This window comes from Mastomys coucha, unplaced genomic scaffold (genome assembly GCF_008632895.1).
Source record: "Mastomys coucha isolate ucsf_1 unplaced genomic scaffold, UCSF_Mcou_1 pScaffold4, whole genome shotgun sequence".
In the NCBI taxonomy this organism is placed as follows: Eukaryota; Metazoa; Chordata; class Mammalia; order Rodentia; family Muridae; genus Mastomys; species Mastomys coucha.
Window position 1 is genome coordinate 37,446,077 of NW_022196910.1, and position 14,462 is coordinate 37,460,538.

General features: G+C 39.5%; 1 protein-coding gene across 2 annotated transcripts in view; it reads right to left on the bottom strand.

Moving 5' to 3' along the window:
• The window catches only part of Nav3 (neuron navigator 3), a 747,532-nt gene that overhangs the window by 632,186 nt on the left and 100,884 nt on the right, over positions 1 to 14,462 (bottom strand). Inside the window, exon 2 of one of the 2 annotated variants that reach the window (XM_031349804.1) lies at positions 5,449 to 5,520. The exons of the other annotated variant lie outside the window; for it this stretch is intronic. The gene's annotated coding sequence lies outside the window, so the exon portion shown is untranslated. The remainder of the gene's footprint in view (positions 1 to 5,448; positions 5,521 to 14,462) is intronic. 2 annotated transcript variants of the gene reach the window in all.

The following is a 14,462-nucleotide window of genomic DNA, read 5'->3' on the forward strand; positions in this document are numbered from 1 at the left end:
AGTTTAAGAAACTATGTGTCAGCACAAAATAAATAAATAAATAAATAAATAAATAAATAAATAAATAAATAAGCAACCATACTACCCAGGGAGCATGGCCACAAGAATGACTATGGGTCAGATTGTCTCAGAACTAAACATATTCCAGGCTTTAGGAAAGTGATTTGGTGCACACACTGTGTATTACATAACTGTGTCAAGGGAGTTAGTGTTTCACGCTCTAATCAAACACATTCGCATTCCTAAAGTAAAACATAAGTTAGCTGGAAAGAGGACTGCAAATAGCTTTACATGCGATCAGTGAGGTGGTTGGGTTAAATGAGATGTAAACAAGGATTTCTGCTACCCAGAAAATGTATCCGGAATTACATGTGAACTTGGTTGAAGAAAACACAATAGAAGAAAACAAAACTTAAGAAATGAAGATGTGGCTGAACATGGCGGCACATAGATCTAATCCCACCACCCAGAAGAAAGAACCAGAGACATCTCTGTGAGCTCAGGGACAGCCTCGTCTACATACTAAGTTATACACACACACATATACACATACAGAGAGAGAAAGAGAGAGAGAGAGAGAGAGAGAGAGAGAGAGAGGCACATATGCATGTATATATAAACACACACACAAAGAAAGAGAGGAGAAAGGAAATAAGGAAGAAAAGACATACATACAGACAGATATTTGAGCAAAAGTGAAGTAATGTGTGAGGAAAATGGTAGACTGAAAGAAGGTAATAGACGGTTTGAGTTCCTGTAGTATAGACAAGGTGTAGACAAATTGATGCCATGATCTACATATCCAATGAGCAAACAAAAAGATAAGTCTCAAAACCAACTCTGGAGAAAAAACACACAGAGGACTTGAATAGTTCTTGAGTTGACTTAAACAGTTCTTGAATTGACTTGTATTGCCATTGTAAGAGGCAGAATAACAAGAAATACCCACAACACAATCCCCCCGGAGGGGGGTGTCTTTGACTATGTTGCATATTAATGAGACCTCTGAAGATGCTATGAAGATTAAATACCTTATATAATGGGATGTTTTCCTCAACCGTACAGGACATCATAGCATTGAAGCCCTTCAAAATGAAGAGATTTTTTTTATTGGATAATTTATTTATTTACATTTCAAATGTTATCCCCTTTCCCAGTTTCCCCTCCGGAAAGGCCCTATCTCATCCCCTTTCCCTGCTTCTATGAGGGTGCTCACCCACCCACCCACTCCCACCTCCCTGCTAGCATTCCCCTACACTGGGGCTTAGAGCCTTCACAGGACCAAGGGACTCCCCTTGTCCCACAAGGCCATCCTCTCCTACATATGTGGCTGGAGCCATTGGTCCCTCCATATGTACTCTTTGGTTGGTGGTTTAGTCCCTGGGAGCTCTGGTGTGTCTGATTGGTTGATATTGTTGTTTTTCCTATGGGTTGCAAACCCCTTCAGCTCCTTCAGTCCTTTCTCTAACTCTCCCACTGGGGACCCAGTACTCAGTCCAATGGTTGGCTGGGAGCATCCACCTCTGTATTTGGCAGGCTCTGGCGGAGCCTCTCAGGAGACAGCTATATCAGGCTCCTGTCAGCAAGCATTTCTTGGCAACCGCAATAGTGTCTGGGTTTGGTGACTGTATACGGGATGGCTCCCCAGGTGGGGCAGTCTCTGGATGGCCTTTCTTTCAGTCTCTGCTCCACACTTTGTCTCCATATTTCCTCCCACAAGTATTTTGTTCCCCCTTCTAAGAAGGACTGAAGCATCCACACTTTGCTCTCCTTGAGCTTCATGTGGTCTGTGAATTGTATCTTGAGTATTCTGAGCTTTTGAGCTAATATCCACTTATCAGTGAGTGCATACCATGTGTGTTCTTTTGCGATTGAGTTACCACAATCAGGATGATATTTTCTAGTTCCATCCATTTGCCTAAAAATTTCATAGCTCACATCATACACATCATAGGAAAAGAACATATAAAGAGACAAGAAGCATCAGAATCCATGATCTACTCTGATGCTGGCAAAGACACACTGAAGGCAAGGAAAGGAAATAAAGGTCAGAAGCAAAGACTGTCTCGAGTGACAGACAGACAGGAAGGGAAGAGTGACCTGAAACTGCAAGGTATTAACTTCAGCAACAGCAAGGACCAGCCTGGACATCAATCCTCTAGGAAGAACACAACCACCAAATACATTGATTTCAGCATTTAGAACAACTGTGTCCAAACCATTCTAGATCTGCTTTTCTGCCCACAGAACTTGGAGGAGATAAATAGGCATAGGTTTTGGTCATTAAAGCCATGTTAATAGCCTCACCTCGAGTGAGTGGTTGGCCATAGTGTCAAAGAAGTATTACAAGTATGAACCAGAATGAAGTGAAGTGGGTAAAAGGTATGATTCAACCTGGCAATTAAAGTAGACTGAAACATAGATATTGAGCATCTCATTGTTAGTCAGACCCATAGACACACCTTCCTCCTTCCTATAGTATTGATATAAACAGGAAAAGAAAACAGGATTCTTTTTATATCAATGGATTATAATGCATTGCAAGAAATGTTTTCCCACCTTGAAAACATTATGTGTTGAAGACAAATGAAGTAAGTATAAGGACAGAGACCTTCATCTAAACTGGCTGATGTTATATTTAATTATTATAGTGATAATAATGTAGCTACAGCATGCCTCCCTTTCCCTTTCCTCTCTTCAACCCTCCCATACACCCCTCCTTCCTCTCTGTCAAATCCATGGCGTCTTTTTTCATTGATTGTCCTTAACTTGCATGTGTGTATATGTGTTGTTGCATGCGTACATATATACATGCATAACATGTAGTATAAAACCATATAGTATAATATAAATACGTAGGGTTGAGGCTTCTTGGGCTTTCCTCATCCACTTTAGCATATCTTGCTGTTGTCCTTGTCTAGTTCAGGTGCTGGCTAGTTCTATGTCAACTTGACACAAGCTAAAGTCATCCAAGAGGAAGAAACCTCAGTTAAGAAAGTTCCTCCAAAATGAAGAACAGAACTCAAGTGAGCTGCGGCCAAGATAGAAGTAACTGGATGGAGACAAGTCCACGTCTGTCCTGCATGGATGGAAGCTCTGGGTTCGCCTGTGAGCATTTCCAGGAGCTAAAGGAGCACCTCAAGAAAGACTGCTGCCCTAAGGAGGAGACTCTGGAGGCCTTGGCTGATGCACTCAGACTGACAAAAGGACTCTTTAGGATTTGGGATCTTCAGGAAAAGGCATGAGATTCTCAAACAGTTGTCTAAGGCCCACAAGAATTGGAAAATGTGCTGTTGCCACTGTACATCAAGAGGAACCAAAAGGTAGGACAACGAGGAATCCTCTCTAAATGACCCTGGATTCTCCAAAGCTTTGGAAGCCTTGAAGAGTCTCACACTCTCTTCTGGGTACTGAAGCAGAGATGGCATGTCACAGGGTTTCTGTGTAGGCTCTTTGTGTTAATGGTTTTTCAACTTTCTTGTTGGGCAGGGGCTGTTGGATTTTATGACAGTACATGAATAAGAAAGCTTGCATTTATAGAAACTAAAAAAAAAAGTTCCTCCATAAGATCATAAGATCAAGATGTAGGCAAGCCTGTATGGCATATTTTTAAAGAATGACTGATAAGGGAGGGTCCAGTCCATTCTGGGTAGGGTCATCCCTGGGCTGGTGGTCCTGGACTCTATAAGAAAACAGGCTGAGCAAGCCATGCAGAGCAAGCTAGTAAGCAGCATCCCTCCATGGGCTCTGCATCAGCTCCTGTTCCTGCCTTGTTTGAGTTTCTGTCGTGACTTCCTTCATTGATGGACTATGATGTGAAGTACAAGTGAAATAAATCCTTTCTGCCCCAGTTTGCTTCTCGATACGGTTTCATCACAGAAGTAGCAACCCTAACTAAGACAGGAAGGGAGTCATGTTGGTGAAACATTACCAGTGCAGCTTCTGACATACTTGGAGACACAGTCTCACAATAAACTTCTTGATTCTCTGACTCATACAATTCTTCTGCTCCACTTTTCACTGTGAATCCTGTATTCTTTCAACACTTTCCAAACAATTACAGAGAATAATATTATTTATGGGATATAGATTGTCACTTAAGACTGAGAAATTGAGACTGTGAACAAATCTACATGTTTCAACAGATAAGAATTTCCAGAAGTTGGATTTCTCATTTAATCTTACAAGAGGATTCTCTATGTAGAAAGAGACTTCCTATTACTAGGTAATAATGTAGTCTGGCACTTGTGAAACATGTCATTATCATTTATATGACAACAATAACACAGTTTAAATGCACTGGTATCACAAAGCATTCAAGAGCTTAGACACAAAGACAAAGTCAAAAGGGAAGTATGCAATACACAATCTTTAGGCATAACACTTTTCTAAGGAAGGGTAAGTAACCATAAAAGAAGCAAGATGGGAGGGAGTTATTATATAACTGCAGACTGCGTTCAACTTCAAGGTCCAGATGTGAAATTCTTATGAAATTTGCTTTTAGTCTTATGCTTCCTTAATTTTCAGGGTTGTACACTGGGAAATTTAATTTGATAGAGTTAAGGAAGTGATTAATCAAGCACATTGTTATTTACTAATACTGACCTGAGTTACCACTGGCACTTTTACTGTTTATCCACCATCCTTTGTACTCTAAAATTCAGAGAAGACACGTCAACAGGACACTAATGGTATCTTCAGAATGATTTTCAGGTAACATTATATAGACTGAGAAGATTGTTTTCACATGTTTAAGAATATGTATGTATGTATGTATGTATGTATATAGATAAACAGATGATAGATAGACAGGTAGATATATAGTTAATAGAGAAATCAATATCAACAATTAAAAGAGAAGAAGCTAGTACATCAGAGGGGTCAGAGAGGAAAGAGAAGGTATGAAACAGCATTATTGTATTTTAATTTCAAAAATAAATTCTTATTTAAAATGATGATAGGACTCCTGATCCTTTTTAAGTCTTTTTCTGGTACATTTTACTGTCTTTTGTAGTAATTCTACCTACCTCGAATTTACCTTTCCACATCAAGTTGTGACATTTCCACACACACATTCACATGCACACACACATGCACACACAAAACCTTCTCAAAGCAGGCTCTATGGTGTGAACCCTTCCCTCCTTAAGTCTGACAAGTAATTATGGAACTATAAATTACTAACTGGCTACATTTGCTTTTTATCTAAAACCATTAACTTAAATTTATTGAACCTGAAAATTGGAAAATAAAAGTAGACAGCTGACGACACAAGATTTAAATGTAACCATAAAACTCGGGTGTGTGTATTAATATGTATGCTGTATTTGATGATGAGAGCTATCTTATCAGGGGAAACTGTCAATCATCAGCTTATATCTTCTGAGGAGCTACAACTATGAATTTAACAAGAATAAAATTATAACAAACTTCAGGAGGCACACTTACCATAACACCTGGATTTACATTTAACTCTATTGTCTCCCGTTGTTATTCTTCAGTAATTACTGTTTGTGGGAACTGGTGCAGAAAAAAAAAAAAAAACACAAAATCTCACTATGAGATTTTTCTAATTCATTTCCAACTATATTTGTTGTGTTCTTGAATAAAGTTCCAAGCCAAAAAAATTTTAAAAATAAAAAAGTTGAAACATCATTCTAAATAAACGGCTGTCTTCATTTCTCTTACAATTCTGGAGGCATGTTGCAGCACACTAAAAATAGGTTTACATCCTTCTGCAGAATGAGAATTGGCATCGAGGAGGAACCTGACCATGCTCAAAGGAAGGGTCCCCAGAAATGCAAGGATATTAATAAACGACAATTCCCTTAGCCCTGAAGCTAATGAATATGCCTCGGGAAACAACTGTTCTCTGCCATAGGATTTTGAAAAATAAAACTTTTGCAGACTGACCTTTTTTTCCAGGCTAGAATTAGAATGATTTTGAAATAATCTATAAGGCTTGATATTTTCTTGGCCCTCAAGGTAGTTTATAGCTCTAACAAATGAGCACTCAGAAGGAAAAAAAAAAAGCCTGTCCTAGATTCATGAACACCTACAGGTTTGGGGTTAGGAGAAGTCTTGCTTCACTCTTGTCGTTCTTTCTGGATTTGGCACTGCAACGGGCATTGCACAATGACAATGACGCAGCCTTTAATAATGGAATGGAGCATCCTCAGGACCACTGGCCTCTTCTGGCTTCTCTCTTTTGTTTTTCACACACAACTAAAGAGAGTCACTCCCATTGCTCCAGTACATTCCTACATGCCTTACCTGGCCATATATATAAAACAGCACAGAAGAGAAAGAAAGGCCTGTTTCCTGTCACGTGGCCTTCAAAGAATTAAAACTAAGCATTGTGTGGTATCCAGCTCAAGGGGAAACTCCAAGGCCTTACACTATTACTGATGCTATGGTGTGCTCAGACAGGAACCTAGCATGGCTGTTCTCCAAGAGGCCCAACAAGCAGCTAACAGAGTCTGATGCAGATACTTACATCCATCCAATGGACAGAAGCTGGGGTCCCCTGTGGTGGAATTAGGGAAAAGCTGGAAGAAGCTCAGGAGGAGGGCAACCCCATAGGAAGACCAGCAGCCTCAATTAACCTGGATTATCACCTCTCTCCCTGAGATCTCTCAGACACTGAGCCACCAACCAGACAGCAAACAAAAGTTGATATGAGGCCCCAGACACACATAGCAGAGGACTGCCGGATCAGCCCAATGAGAGAAGATACACCTAACCCTCGAGAGACTTGAGACCTCAGGGAGTGGGGAAGTCTGGTGGTGTGGGGATAGTGGAGTGGGGACATCCTCTTGGAGACATGGGTGGCTGGGGTTGGGGGGGGGGGGACAACGGGCACAGGGATGCGGAGGTTGGAGGGAGGTATGGGGAAAGAAAAAACAAGGGACAAAAAGAACCCTAAGCATTGTGGGAGTAAATAGAAGCTGGAAAACCACATGGCAAGGGTGATTCCAAAGGCCGCAGATGCCCACGTCTAAATTCCATCATGGGAATGCAGCTGAATGACCTGAGCGTTTACAAAGCTGAGAGTTAAAAATAACGCTGAGGGTGTGAAGCTACTCAAATCTCAGAGTGAGCAGGTAAGTCCAAGATTCCTGTGACCCCTGGCAGCATTCACATCTCATCATAGTAAGGACTGTCCCTTCGTGCTTCCGAAAGCATTACTCCACTCACTTCAACACAGACAGGTCTGGTGTAAACCTGCTTGATTTACAGGCAAGACAGCCTGACTTTAGCCTCTCAGATCTACTGAGTGCCCATAGTCGGCCTCAAAATCATTAGCAAAAGAATCTTTCACTTGCCATGTGACTCTGGTATCCTGGCAAATAAATTCTTCTTACCTCACTTGCCTAGTAAAGATGTGCCTGCAAGATTCAGTCTCTCTCCTAAACCAACTTCATGCTTGCAAGATGCTTCTGAAAATATACAAGATGTTCTTATAGCAGCCTATGTAACCAAAACAAGAGTTCCAAGGAATCCAAAAATGAATTTTCCAGACAACCATTTCTGACCTGTTTATCTTGGACACAGATAATTTAACAAGTTTAGTGGTTTGTTATATATTTTTTTTGGGGGGGGGAGGAGGATTCTAATCCTGTAGACAGACATCTGTGACCTTCCTTAATCTATTCTAGGGTTTCTCAGCCCCCAGTACTACTGATCCTGGGGACTGGATAATTGCTATACAGCACTATACTGTATAGCATACAATATTTAGAAATAGCAGTTGTTATCAACTGTATACCAGTACCTTGATCTCACATTCTCTAGACCAGTGGTTCTCAACCTTCCTAATGCTGCGACCCTTTAATGCAGTTCACGTTGACCATAAAAAGTATTTTGCTGCTACTTCATGATTCTGACTTTGCTATTGTTCTGAATCTTAATGTAATTATCTGATATGGGTCCCTAGTGTGAGTTGTGACCCACAGGTTGAGAACCACAAAATTATCTCTAGACATTGTAAATGTCACAGGAAGAGGGTTATGACATGTTCCCCAATTAAAAGTCACTAATTTGGCCACAAATTTTTTCATAAACCGTAATAGCCATAATCTCTTATGTAAAACATCTCCTGAACAAATCCTTATTTGAAGTCCTGACTCCCACCTGAACTTTGTCTTCATTTCCTTACCACTCCATCCTTTCTTTGTCATCTTTAGGATCCACCTTGTCTTCTCACAGGTTTTATGAATATGCCAGTGGAGATCCTTGTGTAAAAATATTGACTTTGTCCATAGTAATGAATTTGGTAGTTCTGACCACCTAAAAGTCTTTTCAGTGCATAGGCTGCTTCTCCTTATTTAGTGATGATGATAATGTGTGCATTATCATATGCATTACACATATATGCATAGAATGTAGAACAAATTTGAGTTACTGTCAATAACTGTGAGGCACAATAGTGATACCACAGTTGTAGTTATTTAGTTCAATGGGTGGGGAGGTGGAGAAGATCTGAGAGAAGACAAGAGAGGACAATTATGATTAAAATATGCTGTATGAAAAAAATGTGTTTTCAATAAAAAAGACAGAAATATTCCAAGTTAATAATCTATTAAAAATCTTGCTATGGAAATTATATCTTAATACCAACAAATCTTTATTGTTATTATTGTTGTTGTTAGTGTATGTGTGCATGTGTGTATATGTGTGTACATGTGTGTGTCTGTATGTGCATGCCTGTGTATGTAAGTGTGATTGTATATGCGTACATGTGCATGTCTGTGTTTGTGTGCCTGTGTATGTGAGTGTGTGTTATACATGTGCATATCTGCATGTGTGCTTGTGTATGTGTGAGTGTGTATGTGTGTGTGTGTGAGAGAGAGAGAGAGAGAGAAAGAGGGGGGGAGAGACTGTATAGGCATGAGCACAGAAGAATGCATATGGACATCACAGGACTTTTCAGAACTCAGTTATCTCTTTGGACTTTGAATTCCAGGCATTAAACTTTGGCCTTGAGCACAAGAGTGTCTAGATGCTGAACCACCTCTCCTGAACTCCAACAAATCTCACAATTTGTCGCAAACAGGTAAAATTCCCTCAAAAATCACTGTCAGAGCATTTTTAGCAAGACCATGGACAACTTCTTCATAATCAAACTTTTTAAACAATGGAACAGAAACTTAACTGTTCAAATGATCCCATTGTAAGAAAATAAATTTTCACTTTACATCCCCGTACCTCCCTGAAGTCACTGCCTCCTAATATACAAAAGTTATTTGTCTTATAAATTATATAGATTACTTCTATTACCTCTTCAGACATTTTATCAGGAGATCTGAGATCAAGTAAGAAGAGTAAGGCAGTCAATACACTGGGAAAACATTCCAAGGTAAAGTGCGAGCTAGTGTGTTGTCCAAGGCCCTCATTGTGGATCACAGGAATCCAAAGCACAAAAGCCTATTGAAGGGAGACAGTTGGGAACCGCGAGGACCATGGTGAACACATACCAAGTCCGGGTCTTCTGCCTGTGCTAGCAAACAGCTTTCTTTGGCAACATCGCAACCTTTCTCTATTTCTAAAGCCCAAAGTCAGCACTAAGCATGGCTCCAAAGCACTGTACAGAGTCTACATCCATCTTCATTACTGGAAGATGGATTTAAGTTTGGGTTCTAGCCAACTCTTTCAGTCAAAGGTTAGGGAATCAGGTTATCAATCAATTCAAGTAAAAATAAATTCTTAGCAAGACCTTAATTCTATAAAGTTGGCCTAAGGGACTCAATGTGTATACTGCAGAGAAAAAAAAATATTTCAGTCAGCAGCGACATTTATTGACAGTGCTTGCAATCTCTCACGCAGTAGTGACTGTAAAGCCATATTCACTTCGTGTATTATGGTTGTGATGGCTCAAATTTTTAAAAAGTCATTAGAAAGCTGGAGTCTCCTATGGGGAAAAGCAATTATTTCTAATCAGCATTTCCAAAGCAGAAATAAAATGATATAGAACCTCAGCCTACGGTGTTCAGTGCTTCATGTAATAAGTTTGTTTCTTAATAAAACTTTCATTTAAGGATCTACAAATCTGATTGAGTTGAATTAATATTTCTGAAGGAGTTGTTAATAAACACTACCTTACAACAAAGACTCCATTCTTTAAAATTTGGATGACATGTAATCTGAAAACCCCAATGAGTTGATTTACTCAAAACAGAGGATAACCATTACAGATTAAAAGAGGTAAGCCAGGCAGATTTATTTAAAAGACTTTGCCATCTCTAATGTTAAAATATAATATGCAGGACCAAAACAGACTTTAAATATGGAGCCTCTATTCCTGCTTGCATTAAGCCATCAATACTCATGGGTGGCACATTTAAAAAGCAGCACACATAACTTACTACAAGCCTGTTCCCACACTGCTTCCCACAGGGAAAGGCTGAGGGACTCTAAGAGTTACAGCTCAAGTCTGCACATAAATATAAAGAGATGCTCTTGTGGTTTATAAGTTCTATCCAGGATGAGAACCTTTTCAAAAAATCAATATGCTCCCTAATTGATCCACTACAAGTTTCCTTTTGACAGCAAGGAGTAGAGTCAGAAATAGCATGTGGTTGATTTAATTCAGCACTTTACAACAGAGCACCAGGATTCACATGTGGTTAGAAAGAAATCTATGGAGAGTTGGAGCTGGATTCTTCTAGAGGCTATTTGATTTCTAAAGCAGCAAACTTGACAGTTAATTGATAACTTGAATTGTAGATGAGTTGGGAAGTTAGGCCAATTTCCCAGGAGTTAAAGAGAAAGGCCTCATACACTCCTGTTCCCATAATGGATCTGAATAAATATATTTGAAAAAATATTAGAACCAAGTCACTTAAGCCTGAAGAAAATTTAATCTTTCAGCTGATCAGTTCCATGTTTTAAATTTCCTGCTAGTGAATATTAAAACATAATAACTTTCAATATGTATGCTTCAATGTTCAATGATAATCAAAAGAATGCTTCTGAAGATATAAATATAACAAAAACAGATATATAATAGCCAAATATGCTTAATAGCAAAATAAGTTAAAATGTTTTTAAATAGAATAAATTATTTTAGATAAAGAGAAAAAACTAAAGTCCCTATTTTGTAGAAAACATAATTTTATATTCTAAATGGGTCATATACTGAGATTATTGAAGGTCACATTGGTCTATTAAAGACAACCTATAAAAAAATCCCGAGGAAATGAGATCAACATAAAAAGCATTTTGTCTGTAATTCCACCTGTCTCCGCAAGACATAAAGATTGTTGTTTGCTCTGAGAGTTAAATCTCTAAGGAAAAGGCATGATGGGGCAGGGGGAATACAATGTTAGGAGAGACAAACACTGCACAGGCTCCAAACTAGTCTAAGTAAAATCAGCAGTTACATTACTAGACAATTTAACAAACTCTTAAGTAGTTTTGCAGTTCCAAACATACAAGACTATCACAAATACACATCACTAATAATGACTAACATCTTATAGTAGTTATAAAGACTAATATGGCCCATATGTGTCAGGCTCCTTTCTGAGTTCTTTACACCCATTTAACTCTCAAGTGCAGATGAATGCTGCCCCATACTCCAAGGCCACATACCTTGTACCTGGTAAAACATCCTCTTAGCCACTTCTACAACTGCCTATACTAAGACAGCATAGAAAACCTCTTCAGAAAACCAAGCTCTAAGCCTTTCTAAATTGCAAGGCTAGTGCAGAGACTTGATATACCAGGGTTGGGAGATACTCAGGGACCCAACCGGCTTGAGGAGAGGGAGGGGAAGGGAGGATTATGGGAAGGTGTGACCAGAAGGGGTGCAGTGAGCAGCATGTAATGTGAATAAGTAATAAATGATAAATAAATAAATTAGAAAAAATAAAAGGTTAGTAATCATATAAACAGTTTACAACTAAAAGACACTCTGCTGCATACTCTATTTACTACAAAGTACCTCAGGAAATCACCAATTATTTTGGGAATTAAATACAATTAAATAGTAATAGCTACTTGTCTATGGAAAAGTAGGACAGTGAAATGAGTAATACCATAAGCATTTACTACCTACTGAGTGCCTAGTACTACATTCTGGGTGGGCAATGATAAAGAAGTTGGAGCATCCCATTGGTCCAATGGAACATAAGCAAAGTTTGTTCCCAGTACCTTGTTGTAGACAAGAACCTTACAAGTAAGGACTAAGTTCATAGGCAATAGAGTGCAAATAATTACAGCCCAGATGGTAACTACTCTGAAGACTCAAGCTCATACCTTGAATAGAAAAGTTGTTAAGGTTTACATTGGCTTATTCACAGTGAAAGTCTTCCTACTAAATTCAACAAATGTGTTTAAATTTATACTTGAGAGCTTATGGGTCTGGTTCAGTGGTGAAGTGCTTTTCTAGTATGATGAGATTCCTGGGTTGAATCCCCAGACAGAGAGGTGGAAAAGAGGGAGGGATGGAGTGAGAGAAGTAACTTGTAGCAATTATGAAGAATAGTCTACATTCATTTTGAGTGTGTATTAATTTACAATTACAGCTAACAGTGATTATTTTTCTGAATTTTCTGGCTTCCTCCACCCAAAAGGACCAGATGGGATGTGCAAAAGTAAAATTTAATTTTAATAAGCTCTTTCTTTCTATAGGTAGTCTACCAGAAGGTGGAGGAGATGGTGAAAATACACCTCCTTTTTTCTTTTTTCTCTCACAGACCTCTTAGATTTTTGCTAGGACCTAGGGAAATCTTAGTTTGTGCCTGAAATATTCTGCCTCCTCATTGAGGACTCCAGCCAAAAACACCTACTTATTATCTATTTCTGCCCCCTTTAACACCCACCCAGCCCTTATCTCCTGGATCCAGAGAAACATAAACTTATAGACAAAATCCCTAAAGCATGATAATCCTCAATGTACACTTATGCTGAATGTTGAGTGAAGAAATACAGGAGGCCAAGGATTTTCCATATTTCTGCAATTACAATTATTGCTATTCTTTGGAGTAGATCTAGTTCTATGCCCTTCTCATTCTCGCAAACAACAAAAATTTAAATCTTTGTATGTTAATCGAATCACCAACTCAAGATCTACAGACTATTGGACCAGACCTGAAAAATTTTAAGCAACCATTGCAAAATTTTAAAATGGCTTACTCCTTTGAGACCTACTCTCCCACTTTGAGTGATGATACCATGTGATATAGAATAATTTTATTACTGTTCAGGATGTGTATGTGAGTTTAAAAAACTTGACATTTGTTTGTGTCTGATTTATCACAAGCATGAATAGCTAATTATGGTAGAAAAAGCAAAGATGTCTGAACACACTTCCAAGGACTCAGAACACCTCTGTAGTTGAGGGCTGCTGGAATGTAATAGACAAGATCATTTTCTCAGTTAAAACCCTTGATCTGGATACCACTTTGGACCTGTCGCTGGACCTTCTTTTCCTCAGGCTCCTCTCCATTTCCATCCCTGTAGTTCTTTCAGACAGGAGCAATTATGGGTCAGAGTTTTGACTGTGAGATGGCAACCCCATCCCTCATTTGATGCCCTGTCTTTATGTTGGAGGTGAGTTCTACAAAGTCCCTCTCCCCAATGTAGGGTACTTCATCTAAGATCCTTCCCCTTGAGTCCTGAGCATCTCTCTCACCTCCCAGGTCTTTGTTGCATTCTGGAGGGTCCCCCGAACCTCTTCCCTCCTCAGTCTGACTGTTTTCATTCTTTCTGCTGGCCCTCAGACCCTTCAGTCCTTTTCCCCCACCCAATACCAGAATATGTTCCCCTCTCCCCCCCATCCCCTTCCCCTCCCAGATCCCTCACTCCCTCCTCCCTTGTGGTTGCTTTCTTCTCCCTCCCAAGTGGGACTGAGGCATCCTCAACTTGGGCCCCTCAGCTTGTTTACCTTTTTGAATTCTGTAGACTATATCGTACCTTGTATTCTCTATTTTTTTTTTTACTAATATCCACTTATTAGTGAGTATATACTATACATGTCCTTTTGGGTCTGAGTTACCTCATACAGGATGATATTTTCTAGTTCCATTCATTTGCCGGCAAAACTCAGGATGTCCTTGTTCTTAATAGCTGAGTAGTATTCCATTGTGTAAATGGACCACATTTTCTGTATCCATTCCTCTGTAGTGTGACATCGGCCCCAAGGTCTGACACTATTACTGAGGCCATGGAGCACTCACAAAAAGTGACCTAGCATGACTTCCCTCTGAAAGACCCAACAAGCAGCTGAAAGAGTCAGATGTAGATATTTGCACACAACCAATAGACAAAAGCTGCTGACCCCTATGGTTGAATTAGGGAAGGGCTGTAAGAAGCTGAGGAAGAGGGCAAACTTGTAGGAGGACTGGCAGTCTCAATTAACCTGGACCCCTGAGATCTCTCAAACACTGGACCATCAACCAGGAAGCATACACCAGCTGATACGAGGTCCCCAACACATAAACAGCAGAGGACTGCTGGGT